General features: G+C 45.9%; 1 protein-coding gene across 1 annotated transcript in view; it reads right to left on the bottom strand.

The window, feature by feature from the left end:
- FAM107B (family with sequence similarity 107 member B) overlaps nucleotides 1-10835 on the bottom strand; it is an 84046-nt gene extending 73211 nt beyond the window's left edge. Inside the window, exon 1 of the mRNA XM_022580554.2 lies at nucleotides 10693-10835. The gene's annotated coding sequence lies outside the window, so the exon portion shown is untranslated. The remainder of the gene's footprint in view (nucleotides 1-10692) is intronic.
- Between the last annotated feature and the right edge of the window lie 14080 nt (nucleotides 10836-24915).

Genomic DNA, 24915 nt, shown 5'->3' with positions numbered 1-24915 from the left:
GGAGACAACCAGACACCGTCCTGAGACGATGGGACACGAAGTATACGACACGGCCAACAAACTAATCTTGCCCCCCTAAACCTGAACGTGAATCTATGAAAAATAATAAACAGAAACCTCATTTAAAATGGAATCAGGAAGCCAGAAGGGGGAGTTTTCATGCCCTACCACTCTATGTCAACTGCAGACCCCAAGTAAAAGAGATACCCTTGCATCTCCAACAGAAAGAAGGTTATTACTTTACCACTCAGCAGGAGGAAAGAAGGGTTTCTCTGCCTGGCAACAGCCCGGCCAATGAGAGGCTGTCACAAGTCAGCCAATGAAAAGCCACTATACTTTGAATTCCCAGTTTCCTCCAATGGACTCTTTGTTTATAACAGTCCTGGCCAAATCCTTCTCCTCTATAAAAGACTGTTCCTCCTCTCTGTTCTCTGGACTTACCTGTGGGTCGCCATAAGTTTTAGGTCCCAAATTGCGATTCTTTGGTGTTCTCAAATAAACCCATTTTGCTGGGAAAATAACTGGTTGTTTTACATCAACAAATGTAATAAAGCTTTCGTCCTAACTTTCAGGTTACAGAAATACAGAGGTTAGTGGAACACGTTTAAAGAGAAAACTCTCAGCCAAATCCAGAATGCGGGACCGTCTACAAGACAACTGACTTGCTTCTTCCACAAAGCAATAACTTAGGGAGAACAGGATGGGGGAAGAAGCGCCATTCTAGGGTTAAAACGTCAAGAGGCATATCAAATGCAATGTGTGAGCTTTGTTCGGACCCTGGTGTGAGAAACCAACTATCAAAAGACATTTTTAAGCTAATGAGGGGTGAAATCAATGCAGGGAAGATAGGGAGTCCTACATATTCCTGGGCTGCCCCACCCCTTGCCTTCTGATGGTCTGGAACTGCAATTCAGCCACTCTCCAATTGAAAGGGAAGGGCCCGTGAGCAGAAACTGAGCCATGGATGGCTGGGCCACATCCAGCTCTGCACAGGAAGGCGAAACTCTCAGTAAGAAGATGCAGGAGATCCTGGTTGGTAGAAAAAGAGGCAGTACCTGGGGCAATCTAGAGAGGAAATTTACAGGTTCTTGAGCACAATTATAGCCAACAGGATTCTAGCAGCCTTGGGCTTCATAGGAAACCCATTCATGTAAACAGCGTAAAATCCATGCTCTGAACAGAGAAGTTAACATTTGAAGCAAGCAGGGTACCTATGAAATGGGAGAGAAGGAAGCAAGATGAACACCCAAGTGTATAGACAGAAAGATACGAAGTGTTTAAAAATCTTCTCAAAACGTTCAGATATTTGTGATGCACAAAGAACTCCTCTGCAATGGGGAGCACAAAATCCTCCAATACGGACTATACATGAATTGGAAAAAATACTGTTTAAATACAGGATTGTTACATAGAAGGGAAAATTGTATTAGCACCTAATATAATGACATAAAACACTTTGAAAAATACATGATGCCTAATTCCACCCATTAATAACAAGGCAACAGCCTTGGGAAACAATACAAAAAAAATGGCACTTCTGATAAACATAATATTTAAGACCAACTCAAAAACACAAGCTCTGCCTAATGACATAATTCTGTGTTTGGAATTTGGTGCCATGCTCACACCATACCTAAGGAAGCTCCTTCACTAAAGGATCACTTTAAGACAACATCATTTCCATGTGATGATGCCAAAACTAAAATGCAGTATAAATATCCTCCTTAAAGCTACGGTTTTAGATTTACCTGCTAAGTGCCTTATTCCAACTGGGATTGCAAGCCCTTCCTGAGGCTAAGAAGTCAAAAGTTTTATCAAGGGCTTCCCTGGTGGCGCAGTGGTTGAGAGTCCGCCTGCCGATGCAGGGGACACGGGTTTGTGCCCCGGTCCGGGAGGATCCCACATGCTGCGGAGCGGCTGGGCCCGTGAGCCATGGCCGCTGAGCCTGCGCGTCCGGAGCCTGTGCTCCGCAATGGGAGAGGCCACAACAGTGAGAGAGGCCCGCGTACTGCAAAAAAAGTTTTATCAACAGGGTTAAGGGCATGTGGAGTCTTGAGTCTTGGCCGAGGCAAAGTTCTGCAGAGAGGAGGCCCAAATTTGATCCCAGCTCTTAGAACCTGGGGCAAGCTCCTTCATCTCTCTATGCTTACTTTCCTCATTTGTAAAACACTAACACTAATGGTACCTCCCTCACAGAACTTCTTGGAAGACCACGGAAGATAATGAATGAAACCACACCTGGCATCATCGGAAATGCTCAGGAAATGCTAGCCATCGTTATGTTTCATCATCTGAAGGCCCATCTTGCTGGAAATCATTCTCATCAGCACAGAGTACCTCTTTCTGGCCAAGGCAAAAAATGTTCCTTAAGAGCAGACACGGTGTGCCACAATGAATGGACCTCAGAAACACTCTGTTAAATGAACAAAACTGGACACAAAAGGCCACATGTTGTATGATTCCCTGTGTAGGAAATTTCTAGAAAAGGCATAACCTTAGAGACAGAAGATCAGTGTCTGCCTGAAACTGGGGATGGAAAGAGGAATTGACTACAGAGTCTAAAACTGGACTGGGGTGATGGCTGCTCAACAGTACAAATTGACTAAAAATCATGGAACTGTATGCTCGTAATGGGTGAATTGCACGGTATATAACTGATACCTCAATAAAGCTGTACTGAGAAAAAAAAAAAAGATGTGCCTTCAAAGTGCTTGCACAAGGCCTTTCTCACCAACCTATTCTGACAGCAAACTCACATATTCTGCAGAGCACAGCCAAACAGCTGAGGACGCTAAGCTCGGGCCAGGACCAGACCTGGATCCTAATCCTGACCCGGCTTAGTCCTACAGCAAACTTGTTACTTCTCTAATCCTCAGTTTCCACATCTGTGAAATGGCAACCCTAACAGTATTCATGTCAGAGCTGTTTGAGCACATCTATAATCCTCCCCCAAGTTTCCCAGATCAATAAACGGTGCCCCCCTTCACCCAGGGGTTGAGGCTAAACACAGAGGTATCACTCATGACTTCTCTCCTTTCCCATACCTGCCCCAATCCATGACCAAGTCCTGAGGGTTCCATCCTCAGAATACTTCAGGTATCCATCCAACCACTTCTCACCAGCTCCACCCAGTCCTCGGGGACTCACAAAAGCCTCCCACGGGTCCGCCTGCCTCCACTCTGGCCTCTGCAGTTATGGCTGCAGGCGGGTATTTACAAACACAAGGCTGATCTCCACCATCTCCTGCTCAGGACCCTCCCCTGGTCTCCTAGAGCCCGCAGGCCCCACCTGATGAGCACCTCTGGTCCCTGGGCCGTTATCCGCACTTGCCTCTGCACAGACGGACGGGGGTGAGGCTCACCCCTTCCCTCGTTCAGAGCTCAAGTTCTCCTCAGAGGGGCCTCACCCTACTAAAAACCCCACCTCTGCCCCTGCCGGACTCCAACCCCTCCACCTCATTTCCTTCACAGCAGTGGCACTGCCTGTAATCACATCATCTACGTTCTCCTTTACACTCTGTCTTCCCACTAGAAGACAAGCTCCACGCAAGCAGGATTTTGACACTGTCCTACCCACATGCCCCACAGTCTGGCACAGGGTCTGGCATAGAGAAAAACACGTTAAATCCTTGCTGAAGGAATAAAGAACTCTCACGAAGCACTCAGCACAACACCTGCCACATAGGAGGTGCCCAAGAACTGTTAGTTGGTAATAATAAAAATATTATTTATTATAATTACAGTTCACAGATCAGAATATGGAAGCCCTACGAGGTTACCTGCCTAAGCCAGGTTGCACTCTTAGTCTGACAGTCTAGTACACGTCCACGGTGCCACGTTCCACGAGCACAGAATAACTGATGCTCCCTGCCCGCCCCCAGCAGGAACGCGAAGGATACTGCGGCCAGTCCCCCTGACCATCCTGTGCCCTGCCTCCTCTCACCTGGCAAGAGTCACCTGATCCTCGAAGGGGTGGCCGGCACGCTACTGAACCCTGTGGCAGTCCCAGGAACGACAACTGATGGTCCCAAGCATTCCAGGTAAAACGAAGGCAGGCTTCTACCTCACCCTAAGACCACTCTAAGAGGTAGGCAGGGGTGATTATCTGCATTTCATAGATGAGAAAGTAGAGAAAGAGAAATAAATGACCTGCTCGAAAACCACATGCATACTAATTAATGGTGAACCTGGGCCCAGGACTGTGAACATTTTAGAACACTAGGCCTCCCTCTTTCCAACACACTACACTACTGGGCATCCGTGAAAAAAGGAAAGGAAGACAAAGAACCCTGACCACAGCTTTATCTGTTTTATTTTATTAATTTACTTTTTTTTTTTTTTTTTTCGGTACGCGGGCCTCTCACTGCTGTGGCCTCTCCTGTTGCAGAGCACAGGCTCCGGATGCGCAGGCTCAGCAGCCATGGCTCACGGGCCCAGCTGCTCCACGGCACGCGGGGTCCTCCCGGACCGGGGCACGAACCCGTGTCCCCTGCATCGGCAGGCGGACTCCCAACCACTGCGCCACCAGGGAAGCCCCTATTTATTTACTTTTTAAATGTCTTTATTTATTTATTTATTGGCTGCATTGGGTCTTCGTTGCTACATGCGGGCTTTCTCTAGTGGCGGCGAGCAGGGGGCTACTCTTCGCTGCTGTGCGTGGACTTCTCATTGCAGTGGCTTCTCTTGTTGCAGAGCATGGGCTCTAGGCACACGGGCTTCAGTAGTTGCAGCACGTAGGCTCAGTATTTGTGGCTCTCAGGCTCTAGAGGGCAGGCTCAGTAGTTGTGGCTCGTGGGCTCGGTAGTTGTGGCGCACGGGCTTAGTTGCTCCATGGCATGTGGGATCTTCCCGGACCAGGGCTCGAACCCATGTGCCCTGCATTGGCAGGCGGATTCTTAACCACCACACCACCAGGGAAGTCCTGCTTTATCTATTTTAAATGACATTAAGTTGTAAGGGAAAAAACATTCTAAAGAAAGTCCTTCTATATATACATATTCACAATGACACTCTTAACCTCCTCCAGCACAGGGGAATTTTCGTACCTCTCCATTAGACATCCAGAAACAACTTCTGATTATTTATACAGTGGGAGTTTGTAAGAGCACTGCATGGTTTTGTAAACTCATGAGCATGGATCAGGCACAGATGCCTCAAAAACCTGGATAAAACGTGAGTTTTAATCTGAACGCTCACGGAGTGCGCCCTGTGTTACATATATACTAATAACGACACAGAAAAGCTGACACCACAGGATCATGGCCTCTCTCCTAGACACTTGGTTATGTCGCTTTATGAAGGGTGCCAGAACCTGTGTCCAAGAATAGAATAAAACGTGCCATTTCTGATAGCAAAGCCAGGTTCTTTAAAACCCTCCTGAAGGCATGAAGGCATCCTGAAAGGTCAGATAAAGAGAGAAGGGAGAAGTCCCTCACCCTCTGCCACCCCGCACCAGTGTCCCTCATCGGCATCTTGGCATCATCACTGTTATCAAAAATCTGTGGGCGACAAAGCAAAAGCCTAAATGCCTTTGGCCGGCCACGCTCGGGGACCATGTGTTTGGGGCTTCAGGCCCTCGGAGGTAGATCTTACAAAGTTCATCTCACAAACAAGAGCACTAAGGCCCCCGGGGGCTCTGTGACTTGTGGGGGTCACAAAGCCAGGGCCTGGTACTAACTCAGACACATCTGGTTTCAAAGCTCCAAACTGTATGGCACATTCGTTAACACGCCCCGTTCCTCAACCCCACCTCTTCCGCCCAGGGCTGGCACTGAACAGGGCCATAGGGGCTCCACTATCATACACTTGGCATTGACAACAGAAAGGAGAACAGAGAACGAGGCGAGAAAAATCCTCCAGACAACGCGCACCTACCACCCACCAGGATGCAGACAGCTGGTCTACCTGCACTTTTTCTATCTTCTGCCTAGGCTCTGCAATTCCCCATTTAAGATTTCTCCGTGTAACAACTGCTAAGGATTTATAATTCAGTAGCATGACCAGGAACAGCACTGAGGACAGCCCAGAATCACACTGTTTCATGGCTCTAAGGGTGGAGGGAGCTTTTCTTCACACGGCAAAACTCTAAGACTGTGCGGTGGGTAGGGAAAATTACTGTCACCAAAGTACGCGTCCCTCCCACCTCTCCCCAGGCACACACAACACAGACCACAGCTACTGCTTTACAGCCGCTCTGACCAGCTGCTTGACCTTAAATGAGACCCTCGGAAGGATGGAGCTGCTAAAGAGTACTCTTGTGTTAAAGCAGCAGCCCTTCCTTTTTCTACATTGCTCTCCATCTTCCTTCCTACAGTTCGCCTGAGTCTGGAAAACATTCTTAAACAAGTCTTCCCACGGCTTCCCCACAGCCCCCTCTTATCTTTTCATTTGTAACAGAACCTGGGGTGGGCGCGCCAGGTCCCCACCACAGCTGGCTTCCCAGGGCCACCGGCTTGCAGGTTTACCTTCAGCGAGTACACGCAAACAAGACTACAATTTCCCAGTCCCTCCTCAATTCTGCCCTAGAAAGCGTCCGAACCCCTCAGCCAAATTCTAGACACAACCGAACAGTCCTCCAAATCTGTTCCGCCAAGCCCCTACACCTTGCTCTTAAACTGATCAGCCCTGGGCAAATCACACTCGGTCCCCTCCATGCCTCTTGCCCTACCCTTCACGCCTCTCCCCCTACCCTTCACCTTAGAGTCAGAAACCCAATCCCGCAGCCTTAGGTGGGATTTACATCATTCTTGCTGAGATGCCTTAATTCACAAAGTGCTACCTTCCCTTCACAGCTCTTAATATCATGGTCATCAGACAATGTCTGTGTAACTCATGCAATTCTTTAAATATCTTCCTCGCCTGCCCTGCCATGTGGACAGGGACCCCCTGGGACTTGTCAACTGCGGTATGCCCGATGCAAGGGCAGTGCGGGCACACGGGAAGCACTAAGGAAATGTTTGTTCAATGAAGGAATGAATAGAAAACAAAGCTTCCCCCAGCAGCCTCAAAAATAGCCACTCGCCGATTTACCAGGACTAAGTGGCAGCTGGCCAGTCATTTTCTTTCTTTTACTGATGGGGTCTAGGAATCGGCAGCATCAGATGCGGTGGAAAGCATCAACTCCTTTCCAGCGGAGCTCCCTAGGTACTGAGTGTAAGGAAAAGTTTAAAGTTCAGACGGGTGGGGCCCAGCACCTCTTGCACAAGAAGGAAAAGGGGAGAAACTGGTCTGCTTCACAAAGGAAAAGCAAAACAAGGCCAAGCTTAAACAAGGAAATTACACAAAAAAAACGCAGGGAAGTCTCATCATCAGGTCATCCCAGCACTAAGTGGCCCGGGGCTGCGCACACGGACTCCTTAGCTGCACAGAGCTTTCCCTGCGTGACATGAGCCCAACGTGAGATGCAAAAACGGGTCAGTGCTCACAGCTACTCTCTCCAGACTTAAAGAAGGCTGACAAGTCAATATCTCAAGATATCCGGGGACTTCTAAAAATGCCTAAAATCTAGACCTCACCCAACCAAACCTCCTGGCCCCTTTTCTCCAAACATTTGCACAGACAATTCTGGAGGGAAGGGGCAGATGCGACATTAAGAATATGTAGCTATATTACTAACCTACTATGTCCCCTCTTTTTGGAGAAAAGTTTTCCATGCCTTAACCACTCCCCCCCAAAAGTCTTTCAAAGTCTTTTCCACCTTTACATGTGGCATTAAATAGCTAGTGGGAAGCAGCCGCATACTTGGTGCTTTGTGACCACCTAGAGGGGTGGGATAGGGAAGGTGGGAGGGAGACGCAAGAGGGAGGAGATATGGGGATATATGTATATGTATAGCTGATTCACTTTGTTATACAGCAGAAACTAACACACCATTGTAAAGCAATTATACTCAAATAAAGATGTTAAAAAAAAAAAAAGTAATAGGAAGGAAGCAAGAGAGGGAGGGAGGGAGGGAGGGTGGACAGCATCCATCCTACCACTTACAGTTCAGGACCCGGATCTCTCAGAGCACTTCTCTCAAGCACAAACCAAGTCTGCTTCTAAACATCCCATGAATGGAATCTCCAGGCAACAGGGACAGGTGTCTGGCCATCACAAAGAGCCATACAAAGAGCCATACGAGTCTGTAACCCTGGACCACTCCCAAACTTTTCTCTCCACCCTGCAAGGCAGCAGAACTTTTAAGAGCAAAACAGCTCAACTCTAACCTCACGTCCAGCTTGGCTGTGCTGCTCAGACTGTTCAAGGTCATAGCAGGGTTGAAAAATGAGATTGAGAGATTCTGATGGCCCCTATTTTAGTTTCTTTTGACTTATGGTTGGAGAGAGGTGCCATTATTACAGCAGATTACATACTTTACACAGTCACTCACAGGTCACTGCCGTTGACCCTCCATATCCACAGGGTATTGGTTCCAGGACCCCCGAGGATACCTAAATCCGCAGATGCTCAAGTCCCTGATATAAAATGGTGCAGTAAAATGAATACAGTCGGCCCTCTGTGTCCGTGGGTTTGGCACCTGCGGATTCGATCCTTGGTTGTTTGAATGTGGGGATGTGAAACCTGGGGATACGGAGGGCTGACTGTACTGCACCATAACCCGTCCAAGCACACTCACAGATTAAGGAGCCCCACGTTAGAAACAGGAACAAAGATTGCACCTGACAGTACATAACCACAACTTCCTTCTTGTAAATTCTTCTGATTTCAAAAAGTATTGCATCATCCTAATGATCAATCTAGTACTTCTAACAGTTGTCTCCAAAACCTCTTTTTAACTTTGCATATTGGAGAAATTAAATGTCGGAACATTTTACAAGTGGAAAATAAAAGTATGTAATGACAAAAGCATTCAGTGGCTAAATCTGGGGTGGAACAATGTGTTTTTTGTTTTTGTTTTTTCACGGAACACAGGCACGCGGCGCAAGGTCTTTTAGAAGCAAGCAAGTCACCAGCTACAAAACCATGGCTATTCCTTGTTCTACAAAGAGTTCCTTTCCATCGCATATTTCTCACGGATCTCAGAACACAATTTTTTTTTTGAATATGTTAAAAGCCAAAAGGTTTACTTTTATTTAAAAAAAAAAAAGCCAATCTGAAACTACTCCTGAAATCCAAAGAATATAGTACATTAAACACTTCTGTCCGTTCTTCCCTATTAAGTGGAACTTGCATTGTTTTTTCTCTTTCTTCCCTCCCCCTTCTGTATAGGTGGTTATCTGCAAGGCTATGAGGAAATACACTTCAAACGACTTGTTGGCAAAACACTGCTGTAGGCTACGGTTATTAGAGATTGTGTTTTAGACTGATAAGAGTGGTAAAGATTAATAATCAGTAACTCCCTGATTTATTCATTCACACACATGCATTTCCACACCATGGCTGCCAAGCCATAAATGAAGCAAAGATGCCTTTATCCTCAGGGTATGTTTGGGTGGTTTGGTACATGAGTGACTTTTTTTTCCCCTCTACTTCTTTTCAATTTTTTAATAAATATATATAATTTTATACTTAAAAGTTTTAAACTGGAAAAAACTAGCACTAAGAAATCTTCTCTAGAGAGGCCCTCCAGATACTATTTCAACTTAAAGCAACTTGGACAGCTAAAATCTCCAAAGTGATGGAGAGGGCACATGGCCAGAGGAGAAACTAAGTACCTGTTAGCAAGCAACCCTCAAGTTAAAAATATAAAGTCTAACAGGCCGCATTCCGGTTTTCTGTATTTATCTTGAATATCAAACTCATTTTCATTAAATAAATTTGCTCTACTGTCATTAAGTCAAGTCTTTCCAAGGAAGGAAAGGTATGGTATCTTGCTGCAGAGAAAAAGATACCGCATTTATCCTCTGCGGGATTCCGCTTCGCATTTCAGAGGGACTGTTACCATCCCCTACACAGCAAGTCAAAACTTGGCCAGACGCATCCACGCCATCCCCGAGGGACCTGAAGATGCTTGAGGAGAAGTTAAGAGAACCAAAATTTTAGGACTCCTTGGGGGCAGACGCCACCCAACATACTGGGTTCACTGGAGTAGCGGGAGCGGAGAAGAGGCAAAAATAGAAAAGTTACTTGCAGACTGTTTGGAAACGGTGCCCCGGTCACCTTTAAACCAGCGGCGCAAAGCCCCCACGGCCCCTCCTCTGTTTGCCCAGGAGGAGGCGGCTCCGCGGCGGCCGGGGCTGCAGGGGGCGAGCCGGGCGCCCAGGGTTCGGCATCTGGCCGCGCGCGGCGCACCCGGTGGGCAGCGCATCCCCGCTCCAGGCAGGGTCTCTCCATTTTCAGGGCCGAGGAAGCAACAATAAGCCGAGCGGAGCGGCCGCTCAGGCTCGCCTCCCTCGCGGCGCCCACCCCCGCCCCCATCCCCTGCACTCCCGAGCCTCGGGTACCCCCGCGCGCGACCCCTGCCACGCCCCGACCCCGCACCCCGGGCTCGTCCCCGGCACGGCGCGGGGTGGCCCGGGCTCACCGCACGCCCACCGCCCGGCGCGCCGTCCTCCAGCGCACGCAGGGACCCCCGCCCAGCGCCGGCCACGGGGAGGGGAAGCCCGGCGGCCCTTCCCGCCCGGGGTACCCTCGCGTCAGGGGTCGGAGCCGGGAGGCCGACCGGCCGGCCGCGCAGTGGCCCCGGCGGGCACCCCGCCTCCCCCGCGCTCCCGGTCTTTGTGTGCAAAGTAAGTGCGGTAGGCGAACCCACCTCGGCGCGCGCACAAAGGCGCGCGGCTCCCTCCCCGGCGCTCGCTCCGGGCGGCCGCGGCGGCGCCCAGCGGCCCGGCGGCTCAGGGCGGCCGGGAGGCGGCGCGGGCGGCGGCTCCGACTAAGGCTCCGACGGCGGCGGCGGCGGCGGCACGACCAGTCCAGCGCAGAGAAGCTCTTTCACACCCCGCGGCCCCGCGCGTCCGAATTAAGCGGCGAGGCTGGGCGGAGCTAGGCTGCTGAGGCCACGCCCCGGACACGCCCCGTCGCGCTGGCTGCAGCTCGGCGCTCCGGACCGCGGCCCGCGGGGACTGCGCCGGGAAAAAGTCTGTCAATTTGATTCCTGGAGGTTTTCGTTCTGTGGTTTTAGTTTGGTTGGCTTCGGAATCTCTCAAAGCAGAGGGAATATTGGAAGAAAAAAACTGAGTGTCACCGGATGAGAGAGAGAGAAATGGGAAATTAAAGGTGACAGGCGCCCGTTTGCGAGGCCCACAATCAAAGATCTCTCTCTGTCTCTGTCTGTCTGTCTGTCTCTCTCTCTCACACACACACACACGCACACACACACACACATACGACCGCAAGTATTCGGGACCGTTTGGTTGGTGGGTGTCTGGCCTCCATCGCCACTCCACTCCTGTGACATTCAGAGAGACTGTCCCCATTGAAATTCTGCCAACACGTCACCGAAGAAAACTCAGAGGGACACGGAATCAGATGTACTGTCCAGCCAGACCCTGAAACCCAGTGACCTGGGAATTTGCTCAGACTCCTCCCCCTCGCCCTCGCTCTTCAAAGGGTAATTGGAGATTTAAACGTACGCGAAGGGGGCTTTCCTGGTGGCGCAGTGGTTGGGAGTCCGCCTGCCGATGCGGGGAACAAGGATTCGTGCCCCGGTCCGCGAAGATCCCACATGCCGCGGAGCACATGGGCCCGTGAGCCATGGCCGCTCAGCCTGCGCGGTCGGAGCCTGTGCTCCGCGACGGGAGAGGCCGCAACAGTGAGAGGCCCGTGTACCGCGCAAAAATAAAAAAAAAAAAAACTTATGCGAAGGAGAAAAGGGTTTGTTTTTTTCCCTCTCGGATTTTCGTTTTTCTCAGCTCCCTTACAGCAAATCGCTTCTCTGCCCAACCCCGAGACTCTTAGATTACAATCTACGTGAATCACAGCAGGTAAAAAAATGGGAGATATGTTTCAGAGTAACAAACAATAAAGACAGCAGGTAATGGATTTTAGAGCAAAAGCTTTTGAATTTTCTTGGCAACAGATGAATAAGGGCTTATTTACTGGGAAGCTTTTCTGACTGAAACAGCTTGGGTCATGATCACACAGAAAAGTCATATCAATTATGGATTTTGGTAAACCAATTACTTACTCCAAAGATGCTGGAAAGTCACAGTACTTCAAGAGCCTGGTCATCCCTAGGCCTTGAAGCCCACTGAGGGGTGGGGTCACCTGCCAGGGGATTTAGAGAGATGGGCTCCTTCCCAGCCCAAGAAATTGACCTGTGTGAACTTTATCCACGGTGTTTCCCGCAAGTCTTACTTCCCTCCCATTCTTGGGTTATGTTGGTTCTGTTCTTGACAATGGATACACCAGTCACTAAACCAGAACCTGGGATCCAGCCTAGATTTTGCCCTCACTCCCCACAGGGGAGACAATTCCAAGTCCTGCACGTTCTGTGTGACGGCTTGATAGCCCTTCGGGTCCCCATCCCACTGGCTCTGCCCCAGCTGGCCTTTGGGGTCTGTCAACACACTGTGGCGGTAGCCCCCCAGCTGTCCCCAGACCCCCAATCTCACATATGCTTTTCCTCCAAACTGCTTCCCCAGTGAACATTCCACTTGCACATCTGTTCTCAAAGCCCTTTAAGGGATACCCAATCCCTACTACATGACCAAGTTCAAGCTCCTTTGTACGGTACCCCGCAGAGCAGCATACCTCTTGATATCACCTTGACGACTTCCCTAGGCTCTTGCTGTATCCCCCAAACAAACACCCATGGTGCCACTCAGCCAGAGTGTTGTATTTGCTAAACGGCCCTGTTTTGTGACTATGAGGACTGGATGAAAGACTCTGTCACCTGTTAGGCTTTTCTATGCCTCCCCTCTACCCAGCACACCTTCATACCCCCCCTACCCCCAAGAGCTTCTCTCCTGTCTGAGATCCAAGTTGCTCTGAGAAGACTTGCTGACCTGCTCAAACTGAATGGACATTTTCTGCCCTTCCCATACCTAGCATGGCCTTATAACTAGTGCACTGTATTATAAATATGTGCTCTTGGGGCTTCTCTGGTGGCGCAGTGGTTGAGAGTCCGCCTGCCAATGCAAGGGACACGGGTTCGTGCCCCAGTCTGGGAGGATCCCATGGGCCGCGGAGCGGCTGGGCCCGTGAGCCATGGCCACTGAGCCTGCGCGTCTGGAGCCTGTGCTCCGCAACGGGAGAAGCCACAACAGTGAGAGGCCCACGTACCGCCAAAAAAAAAAAAAAAAAAGTGCTCTCCTTGAGCAGAGTTTATACTTGATAGATACACATATCTTTACATTCTTCTGCCTAACCCAGTATCTGGCAAATAAGAAATGTTAGGGACTGAATTGTATCTTCCCCAAATTCATGTGTTGAAACCCTAACCCCCAATGTGACTGTATTTGGAGATGGGGCCTTTAGGGAGGTAATTAAGGTTAAATGAGGTCATGAGGTTGGGGACCTAATCCAGTAGGACTGGTGACCTCATAAGAAGAGGAAGAGATACCAGAGATCTGTCTGCACACACAAGGAGGCCACGTGAGGACACAGCTAGAAGGTAGTCATCTGCAAGCCAGGAAGAGGCCTCACCAGAAACCAACACTGCTGACACCTTGATCTTGGACTTCCAGCCTCCAAAACTGTGAGAAGATAAATGACTGTTGTTTAAGCCACTGTTACGGCAGCTCAGCAGACTAATACAAGAAGCATGCATTAGATTCTAGACTCTTAACACTAGAAAAGCATGGACCCACTAGTGAGCCTATAATGTACCCCCCCTCAAAGCAGCCTAGACAAACTACTATGATGCCAGGGCAGTGGACAGAGTGTCTAGACGTGATAAGTGACCACACAGCATTTTCCCTGCCCTGGTGAGAAACAGCTTATTCCATAGACTGAGGTATTAATGCCCAAGGATCTCAGCCTTGGCCTTACCTTTGTATCAGGAACCATTACTTCTTTTAAACCAAAAACAAAAACGTACGTCAAATATTTACTTTGAACTTCTTGAATCAAAACTTTATTAAAAGACAGGATGCCAACACCCATTCATTAAGTCTACTGTTTGGGGCTTGAATTTCACATTCCTGAGAATCTTAGGGGGATTTTAATCCAGGCAGGATCAAGTATCCAATTTGGCTTGGGGCCCCTGGAGTCGCTGTGGGTGGACTCTGGGAATAAGAACTTAAAGATTATGGACCAGAGTGATATTTATACTTGTATCCACAGCCTCTATCAACAGTGCCTGGACCACAGTAGAGGCATGATAGATGTTTGTCCAATAAATAAGCCTGGATTTTCAGGGCACAGCTAGACTTCCCAGGAGTATGTCAGGTGACATCTAACTCTCAGCCTGAATCTGATGTCCTGTAGATTCCATATTCTGGGTGTGGACAGAATCCCAGGAAGGTCAGGTGAGCCCGTGGCACCTCCTTGGGTTTCTACTATCGGGCTGACACACTTCACCAGGTATATAGAGGCCCTTTGCTCACTTTCTCCACATACAAAACAAAGAAAATGCTCCCCTGAGTGGCTTTTGAGTCCTTTGACCAATCACTGGTGATAGATTCTCTAATCGTACTTTACTGCAAAACATACATAATAATTTTCCACCTTATAACACTCACCCGCAAGACCACCCATACACTCAACTTTAACCTCATCCTCTTGCTTTGACATAGGGGGCCTTTTAAATTCATTCCTAAGGAAAAGTGAGGAAAGCAGAGATGAACATGTGGGGACATAAAGTGTAACAAAGCAAATCAACTTGGAATGAGATATGTCGTCCTTTATCTCCCACTTGGTCATTTTCCTTATACACAATCTTGAAATAGTTGCTTTATGCCCGAACCATCATCCTGCAGAACTCCAAATGGATGAGAAAGGCTTAACATTGCCCTAGAGGAGGGAAATTTATTTTTATATGTATACTGTTCTGTATCTTAAATTTTGCACTGTGTCCGTGACCATTTGAATAATCCATTCAAAAAGACCATTTGAATAATCCATTCAAAAAGAAATAAAATCTTAATTTTCAATTCATATTTTTAAAGTCATGTTCTTTAATATCTGTATCAGCTATCTATTAATGCATAACACATCACATCAAAACATAGCGGCTTAACATAAGAATGAATGATTTGCTCACAGTGCTGTGGGTTGGCAATTTGAATGAGGCTCAGCTGGGATACTTTGTTTTTGCTCTGCTTTCTGTTCTGTTTGGCTCTACCATGCGTTTGGCTGTCACTGGGAGGTTGGCTAGGGAACAGCTTGTCCTGAGTGGCCTCAAAGTCCAGATGTTGACAGGAGCTGTCTGCTTGGGTCCCTCAGGTGCAGGCTCACGGTGACTTCCTCCCGGAGCAGCTGGTCCAAGAGGGTGAAAGAGGAAGCCATCAGGCCTCTCGAGGTCTAACCTCAAGGTCATCCTGCTACATTCTGTCATTCGAAAATATCACAGACCTAGCCCAAATCCAAGGTTTGGGGGCTCCACCCCTTGATGGTAAAGCAGTGGTCATATTTCAAAGGGACCTGAGTACAAGAATGCTATGTACGATTGGAGGAGTTGTTGTAGCCATCTTTGCAAATAATCTTCCCCTGCATCAGAGTTAAGGAACTCCAGCATGGAGGGTAGCTGTGACAGGTGATAGCAGTCGTCTCAAGGGAAATCCTGATTATAAACCAGCCAAAACCCTTTGCAATTAAACATAAAACCCACAACAGATTCAATAAATTGCTACTGGTCTCACGTCCTGAACTGAGAGATTAAAGTATGTTTGTGATTTCTGCTTTTTTGCTTCTGGTTGCATATAAGAATGAGAGGCGGGGAGGAAAGGACAAAGGCTTTAGGACGCTAAAGAAGCTAAGGTTGACCAGGTTCTAAATCAGTGTATTAGTTATCTGTTGCTGCATAACTAATTACCACAGAATTAGCCCACATATATTAGCTCATCACAGCTTTAGTCAGGCACGGCCTGGATGGATTCTCGACCCAAGGTCCCACAAAGCAGAAATCAAGATGTTGGCAGGACTCATGGCTCACTTCATCTGGAGCTCAAGGTCCTGTTGGCAGAATTCAGTTCCTTGTGGTTGTAGGACTGAGGTTCCCATTTTCCTTTGGCTGAACTGAGGGGCACTCTCAGCTCTTAAAAGCTGCCCACATACCTTACTAATGAGGCCTTTTCCATCATCTAGTGAGCAAGCACCCATCAAATCCTTTGGTGCTTCTAATCTCTGCCCCCCTTCATCTCCACCCACATCCATCTCTGCCTCTAGACTCAGATTTAGAGTGCTCATGTGATTAGGTCAGGCCCACCCAGATCATCTCCCAATCTTAAGGTCAACTGATTTGAGACCTTCCTTTGAGTTGCAAGATCCCTTCCCAGCAGTAACTAGATTGGTGTATAAATGAGTAACTGGGAGAAGGTGTGTGTATACCAGGGGACAGAATTCTGCCCATACAATCCAGAATATAAATAGATGGACTGATAGGCAGATGGACAGATGTTCTTTAGTATAAAACTTACAGATGTGAGGGCGGGCAGAAGATGGAGGCCTTGGGGAGGTATCACATACAAGCTCATCAGCTACTTAGGTAAACCAGAAGAAGCCAGGCCTAAGAAGGAATTCCAGTTAGGTTAATAAGCTAGCTCCCACACAGCTCAAGGGGTCGTAAGTCTTCATTAAACTGTGATGACCTGATTACTGAAAAACTAGGAAAAGAAAACAAAGTTAAGAATACGGCACACTAATTTTATCACTTAAACAGCATAATAATATGCATATAAGTGTTTCCTTGATTTTGCTTAACTGCTTTGCACCATCGTTGCATCACACTAATGCAATATTCTATAACCATGAAGATAATGCTTTTCAATGAAGAGACTTATAGAACTCATTTGTGGAAGTGTTTTGTGAAAAGATGTATGGCTTGCCAAGCAAAGACAACGTATATGTACCTTTTAAAATTAGTAGTACTTAGAAAGGATCAAAATGACAGACGCAAATCAAAAAGCATGTGCTATAAGCAAGATCATGAGCTGTTATTTTAAAATAGCCTCTTTGCATGAGCATTTGTGAGCGCAGGAATGGAATCACTTCATTAAATATGCTAATGGTACCACTAAGAAAAATGAACACTCTCCCCTTTAATAGTTAGTTTTCTGCTACAAAGCATTTGGCAAACTCCACAACAGAGCCGTGCTTCATAGTGTAACTGAACACTATGCCATTTCTAGACAGTTTAAAATTCAGGAGACTTGTCATTTCAAAACCTTTAATATATGTGTTGCCTCAAATGTTTGATTTCCTTTTTCACAAAACACTTGCTCTTTGTTATTCATAATTTTAAAATCGAAGGGACTCTATAATATAATGGTGATTAATATCTGCAGCTAAATATCGCCTAAGAATCAAAAGAAACAGCTGTTGGTTACAGAAACAACTAGGGCATGATGCAAAGATCGTTTTACGTCTTCTTCTTTACATAAATCTAAAACCAGAAAAAGAGGATTTCCTGACTGTCTTCCTGTACATTAAAACTAAAATCTCTAAAAGCAAAGGGAGGGGAAAAAACACTCAGACACTCATCCTGTCAAAAATATTAAGATGTCTTAATAGTAAATGTTAATGAGTAAACAATCTCTGCACGTAAGCATAATACAGATAATTCCTATATGCATCCTGATTCGAATAACTAGCACAGAAAACAAGTGGCCAGTTCACTGAGAACACTCCACATTTTGCTTCAACTTCTTTTTCTTCTTGCTCTACATTCCAGATACATTTCTATTAGCAGGAAGTATCCCTTAAAATGCTTGAATTGGTAATAACGAGTTGAATGCCATTTATATATACTTACCTGCCTTTTAAGCAATGCAATAAAGTAAGTCCATGGAATTATAGAAAAAAGACTAGGCTGGGGCAGAAGGGATCTAAATCATGGCTCTGCTACCAACTAGCTTTGTGACTTTGGACAAGATATTTAACTCACTGCAGACTATTTCCTCTGGACTAAGTGGTTAATGATTTTATTGCAACATAAATCTAGATAAATGCACGTTCCATGTAAAAATTACAGCACTATTACGCACACACACACACACACACACATATATATACATGTATATAGAGAGAGGTGTGTGTATACATATATGCTATATCTAAAAATTACAGCATTAATGGTTTTTCTGCTGCTGTCCCATCTTGGCTGCAAAGGGAGGACGGCTCAGTCCACTCTGGGCTTGCACCTAAAGTCCAAAATGCAGTTAATGTTAAATCTTGCCAGAGAAAGCTTGCTTATTAACTCTGCCTAGAGAATTGCCATACGTTTGAAGTGCTAATGATTCCTGTGCTTTAAAAGATGCTCTTCGAGCAATAACATTCTTTTATGTGTTCCACCAAATGCTACCTAATATTAACTGTAGCTGGATAATGTTAAATTAATAAGGAGTTAAACTTGATAAGGAAAGAGAGAAAGAATGACTGACAAAAGGGCAGAGTCCTTCGGGGGTAGCTGAAGGCTCGTTTCTGGAGATGTTTGGTAATCCTCCCCAGGCGTTTCTCAGTCACCGAAACAACCTGCCTTGGTTCTTATTCCAGCTTGACCTGACGACTGCCCTTCTGCAAGTCAACAGCTGAGACACATTGCAAGAAACTGTACTTTGACATGCACCTGCTTTTCCCAGATCGTTCCTCTCAACAACTGCTTAAGCCATCTGCTCTCATCTACATGAGTGCATAAACAACTACTTAAAAGGATAAATGAGAGAAATACAAAGGTAGAATGAAACTTTTTCTTTAAAAGACCAAAAAAATGGACAAAACTTTGTCCAAAATGATGACAGAGAGAGAGACAAAGTCAAAATAATATTAGGAATGAAAATGGAGGCATAACTATTGATACTCCAAGATCCTCAAAAGAGAATACAGAAACACTAGGAACAACTTTATCTGAAAATTTAAGTGAAATGGAAAAATTCCCAGAAAAATTCAACTTGCTACAACCAACTCAGAATGAAATAGGAAACTGGGAGAGTCCCACATGCTACTGATGAATGGGATCAGCAATTAAGATTTTCTCACAGAATAGGAGGAGCCCAGTACTATGGAAATTGATTTTCAGAATGATTAATGATATTCATGGCTTAGAGATATGCTTAATCTTTGAGAGACAGTTTATCAACGTGACCAATTAAAAGCAGAACTTCCCTTTTTACTCACAACTTCCCTACTCACCACCCCCCCTTATCAAGAGGACCCCTGACACTATCAGTGCTACCACTTTAGGTCATCTTCATTTCCTCTCGGGCCCTACGTCCACTTGGGTCACAAAACCAATCCATTGCTTTCACTATATTCCTCTCATGTCCACACGTTCCTCTCCATCTCTAGCAAATTCTGTCTGGACCACAGATACTTAATCCTCATTGAACGGACATCTATGGACTACTCTCCTCCCATATGCCCCACATAGCACCAGCTATCGCCCAAGCCATAGCACCAGCAGGCCCTGTCCAATATAACAAGTTATGTAAGCCTTCCTCCCTCAGACCCAGGCCTCTGGTTTTTCCTTGATTAAAATTCAAAGTTACTTCTTTCTTTAGGAAATTGTTTTCTTAAAAATAGAACTACCGTATGATCCAGCAATCCCTCTTCTGGGTGTACACACAAAGGAAATGAAATCAGTACTTTGAAGAGATACAATATATGCACCCCCGTGTTCACTGCAGAATTGTTCACAGTTGCCAAGATTGTGTATCAAGAAAACAGCCTAAATGTCTGTCCATGAGTAAAGAAATTGTGATGTGTATACATAATGGAATATTACTCAGCCTTAAAAAGAAAAAGAGGGACTTCCCTGGCAGTCCAGTGGTTAAGACTCCACGCTCCCACTGCTGGGGGCACGGGTTACATCTCTGGTCGGGGAACTAAGATCCCACATGCCGCGCAGCGCGGCCAAAAAAACCCCGAATACAAAACAAAACCAAACCTGCCATTTGCAACAACGTGGATGAACCTGGAGGACATTATGAAAATATGGGGCTTCCCTGGTGGCGCAGTGGTTGAGAGTCCGCCTGCCGATGCAGGGGACACGGGTTCGTGCCCCGGTCTGGGAAGATCCCACATGCGGCGGAGCGGCTGGCCCCGTGCGCCATGGCCGCTGAGCCTGCGCGTCCGGAGCCTGTGCTCCGCAACGGGAGAGGCCACAACAGTGAGAGGTCTGCGTACCGCAAAAAAAAAAAAAAAAAAAAAAAAAAAATGAAATAAGACACAGAAAGAACAGAACTGCATGATCGCACTTATATGTGGAATCTAAAAGAGTCAAATACACAGAAGCAGAGAGCAGAATGGCCATTACTAGGGGCAAGAAGGCAGGGGAAATGGAGAAATGCTGGTCAAAGGGTACTAAGTTGCAGTTATGTAGGAAGAATAAGCCTAGAGGTATAATATACAGCATGGTGACTATAGTTAATAATATTGTGTTGTGTACTGGAAATTTCCTAAGAGAATAGATTTCAAGGCTCTCATCACACACACACACAGACAAAACGGTAACTATGTGAGATTATGTTAATTAGCTTGACTGTAGTAATCATTTCACTATGTATGTGTGTATCAAATCAGCATGTTACGTGCTGTAAATATACACAGTTTTTATTTTTCAAATGGCTTTCTTTTCCCTCAAACAGTTGTCATAAGGAGCCAACGTTAATGAATTCAGCTGAGCTGAAAATTAAGAAAATATACAGAGGCAGGGGAAGTTTACTTTTATAGAAGAATGCATTTTCTCATGAATTATAGTTACTGATCAGAGTTCTTACTTTAAAAGAAGAACTGTACACATCTTCAGAAGCAGTATTTAGCTTCTTCTGGTTTTAGAAAGACCTGGGTCTTAAATATTACTGGTTATGGACAGCTCTCAAGACATATGTCTATAGACAACTTTTTGTCTAGTTGTCTGTGCTCTTTGTATGATTAGGATGAAAATAAGTAAGCCAAGTCCTGAACAACTCTGAATATTTCGTCTTTCATGAAATTTTTCTGATCTATTGTACTACTTTGGATAATAAATTTAATTCAATTCCTGACTTTTCTTATCTTCTCAAAATAGAACTGAATTACCAAATAAAACTTTTTTTTTTTGGAATCTACAAAGTGACATGTGGATTTAGCATTCATATGTTCTTTTCTTGTCATTTATTTTTGAGTAAGTTCTAACTCCCAACAATGGGAAAAAAAATCAAATTTTTTCACATTATGGAAGTTATAAAATAATATAATAAAAAAATGCCTGGAGAAGAGTTCCATGCCCTGTGTCAGACAAAGAAGGCTTGCTTTGCCTACCAGAGGACCGAATATTACAGTGATCAGGTCCCCAGACCAAATGATGGGAGTTTGTGTCCTATATCCCCTGCTTAGCAGCTGAGTAACCTTGGCCAAATTATTCATCTTCTCTAAGGCTCAGTTTTCCCCACCAGTAAAATGGGGATTTATTCACTTAACAATATTTCTCAAGTATGTTCTTTGTTCCAGGCTCTGTTCTATTCTAGTTCCTGAGAATACAACAGTGAACACAACAGAGAAAAATCCCTGCCTTTATCCGATGCATACTCTAGACCAAGGAGTCAAATAGGAAAGAGAAGAGAAGAGAAGAGAAGAACAATAGAAAGGCATATAGTATGTTTGATAGCATTCGTTATGGCTATGCTATAGAAAAAAAGTTAAGCTGGATAGGTAACTAATAAGGACCTACAGTATAGCACAGGGAACTCTACTCATTACTCTGTAATGACCTATATGAGAAAAGAATCTAAAAAGGAGTGGATATATGTATATGTATAACAGATTCACTTTGCTATACACCTGAAACTAACAGAACATTGTAAATCCACTATACCCCAATAAAAGTAAAAAATAAATTAAATAAAATAAATTAAGCTGGGAAGGAGATAGAAGGTGGTGGTGGGAATGTGCAATTTTAAATAGGGTGGCAAGAGAAGGTTTCTCCGAGAAAGTGACATTTGAGCAAACACCTGAAGGCTATGAAGGTGTTCCTTGTGCAGGCAAAGTTTTGTAGGTAGCTGGAAGAACAGTGCAGAGGCCATGAGGCTGACACACATGGTAAATTCAAGGAACAGCAGGAAGGTGGCAAAGCCGAAGGGCAGGGTCCATGAGAGATGATGAATAATGAGGTCAGAGCATGGAAGGCCCTGTCAGCTGCTGAAGGGCATCTGGCTTTCACTCCGAATGCGCTGGGAAGCCACGGCAGGGTTTTGAGCAGAGGAGAGACCTGTTTGACGTACGTTTTCAAGGGATCACCCAGTTGCCGGGGTGAAGATAGACTCAGGGGACCAAAGGTGGAAGCAGAAAGAACACTTGGAAGGCTGTGAATTCATCTGGGAGAGAGAATGTGGTGGTTGGAATCAGAGCGATGAGAAACGGTCACATGATAGTATTGTGAAGGTAGAACCAGCTGGATTTGCTGATGGATTATGAGATGGTGAATGGGAGGGAGGAAAGAAAGAGTCAAGGGTGACTCCAAAGTTTGGGGCCTGAGGACTTGGAAGGATGGCATTTCCTTTTTCTGAGAAGGGGGAACCTATGAGAGGAACCGCCCTAGGTGAGAATATCAGAAGTTCAGCTTTGGGTACATTGAGTCTGAGACGCCCTCAGTGATCCAAGTGAAAAGATCAAGTAAGTAGAGCTGACCCTGGAACCACATGGGTTTGGACTGCACAGGCCCACTTATACCGGGATTTTTTCCCTAAATGCACACTACGTAGTCTTGGCTGGCTGAATCCGCCCATGAGGAGCTGCGGGTATGGAGGGCCGACTGCCAATTATACTCGGATTTTCGACTCCAAGAAGGGTCTGTGCCCCTAAAACCCGCGCTGTGCAAGGGTCACCTGTACTTGGATATGGGTTTAGAATTAAGAGGAGAGGTCTAGGCCGTGGCTATACATTTAGGAGTCATCTGTGGGTGTATGACACTGAAAGCCAGAAGACTGCATATATCACCAAGAAAATGACTTAGGTCTGCACCCTGGACCACCTGGCATTTAAAGATCAGGGAGGTAATTGGAAAGTAGTAAAAGAGACTGAGAATGCACAGCCAGTGACAGGGAATGAAAACCAAGAGATTAGCATTCTGGAGGCCAGCTGAGACCAGTGTTTCAAGAAGGCTAGAGTGGTCAGCTATCTCAAACACTGCTGGAGCCCAGCAAGATGGGGGTTGAGAACTGACCATTGGATTTACACACTCCATGTCACTGGTGGAGCAACAGGCGTGGAGACCTGGATGGGGCAGCTCAGGAAAGAATGGGAGGCAATGTTCACTGCAGCACTATTTACAATAGCCAGGACATGGAAGCAACCTAAGTGTCCATCGACAGAGGAATGGATAAAGAAGATGTGGCACATATATGCAATGGAATATGACTCAGCCCTAAAAAAGAAGGAAATTTTGCCATTTGCAGCAACATGGATGGACCTAGAGATTCTCATACTAAGTGAAGTAAGCCAGACAGAGAAAAACAAATATTGGATGACATCACTTATATGTGAAATCTAAAAAATAATACAAATGAATCTATTTACCAAACAGAAACAGACTCACAGACATAGAAAACAAACTTATGGTTACCAAAGGGGAAAGGGGGCAATAAATTAGGAGCTTGGGATTAACAGATACACACTACTAGATATAAAATAGGTAAGCAACAAGGATTTACTGTATAACACAGGGAATATATTCAATATGTTGAAATTACCTAGAATGGAAGATAATATAAAAATATATATATATATATCTGAATCGCTTTGTTCTATACCTGGAACTAACACAATATTATAAATCAACTAAATTTCAATTTTAAAAGAAAAGAAAGAAAGAATGGGAGGGGAGGAACTGGAGGAAGCTGGTATAGGCAGCTTTTTCTAGGGAGGTAGGTGGAGGGAAATATAGAGATTCTATTTATTGTTTGTTTTGTTTTTAAATTGGAAGGAATTGATGGCATGTTGAGGCCTGAGTGTAATTCTTGTTACTTTCTTTGTAAGCTGATGGGAATGATCCCGTATGGAGAGAATTAATGATTATCCTTATTGGTCTTTTGAATATTAAACCCTGACCTCGCTAAAGGGGAGATTCTGCTCAGGCAGCTTCCCTCCCGTTGGCGTGAACACACTTGCCCCCCACCTCTGAACGCTGTTCATGCTGTTCCCTGGGGCAGGAATGCTATTCCTCCCCCTTTTTACAGATCCAAATTCTACCTGTGCATTAAGTTTCAGCTCAAGCCCTACTTTCCCCACAAGGCAGTATCTAACTTTTGTAATCTGGATTCGTTGCTTCTTTTATTTTCCTTATAACACCCAGTATTTTTCAAACACTCATTAAGTGTCCTTGTGTGCAAAGGAATGAGCTAGATTTGGGACAACAACATATTAACTAAAAAGCCGGGGACTTCCCTGGTGGTGCAGTGGTTAAGATCCGCCTGCCAACGCAGGGGACACGGGTTCGAGCCCTGGTCCGGGAAGATCCCACATGCCGCGGAGCAACTAAGCCCTGTGTGCCACAAGCACTGAGCCTGTGCTCTAGAGCCCGCAAGCCACAACTACTGAGCCCACGTGCCACAACTACTGAAGCCCGCGCGCCTAGAGCCCGTGCTCCACAACAAGAGAAGCCATCGCAATGAGAAGCCCGCGCACCGCAATGAAGGGTGGCCCCCGCTTGCCACAACCAGAGAAAGCCCACGTGCAGCAACGAAGACCCAATGCAGCCAAAAATAAATAAATAAATAAGCAAGTTATCTACCCTCTAGAAGGCAACAAACTTGTTATCTGTCACATATTATGATTTTTTTGTACCTATCTTTTTTTCCCCCTAATTACCTTGAAAATCTTGAAGGCAGACAGGAATCGATATTTCATCCTGTTGGTGTTTTTAGCACAGTGAGAGAGCCATGAGAGAAACTAGATAGATATT

This window comes from Delphinapterus leucas, chromosome 2 (genome assembly GCF_059928025.1).
Source record: "Delphinapterus leucas isolate spDelLeu-1000000601 "Yukka" chromosome 2, BTC_Dleu_Yukka2, whole genome shotgun sequence".
Lineage (NCBI taxonomy): Eukaryota > Metazoa > Chordata > Mammalia > Artiodactyla > Monodontidae > Delphinapterus > Delphinapterus leucas.
This window is presented reverse-complemented; position numbering and strand designations above follow the sequence as displayed.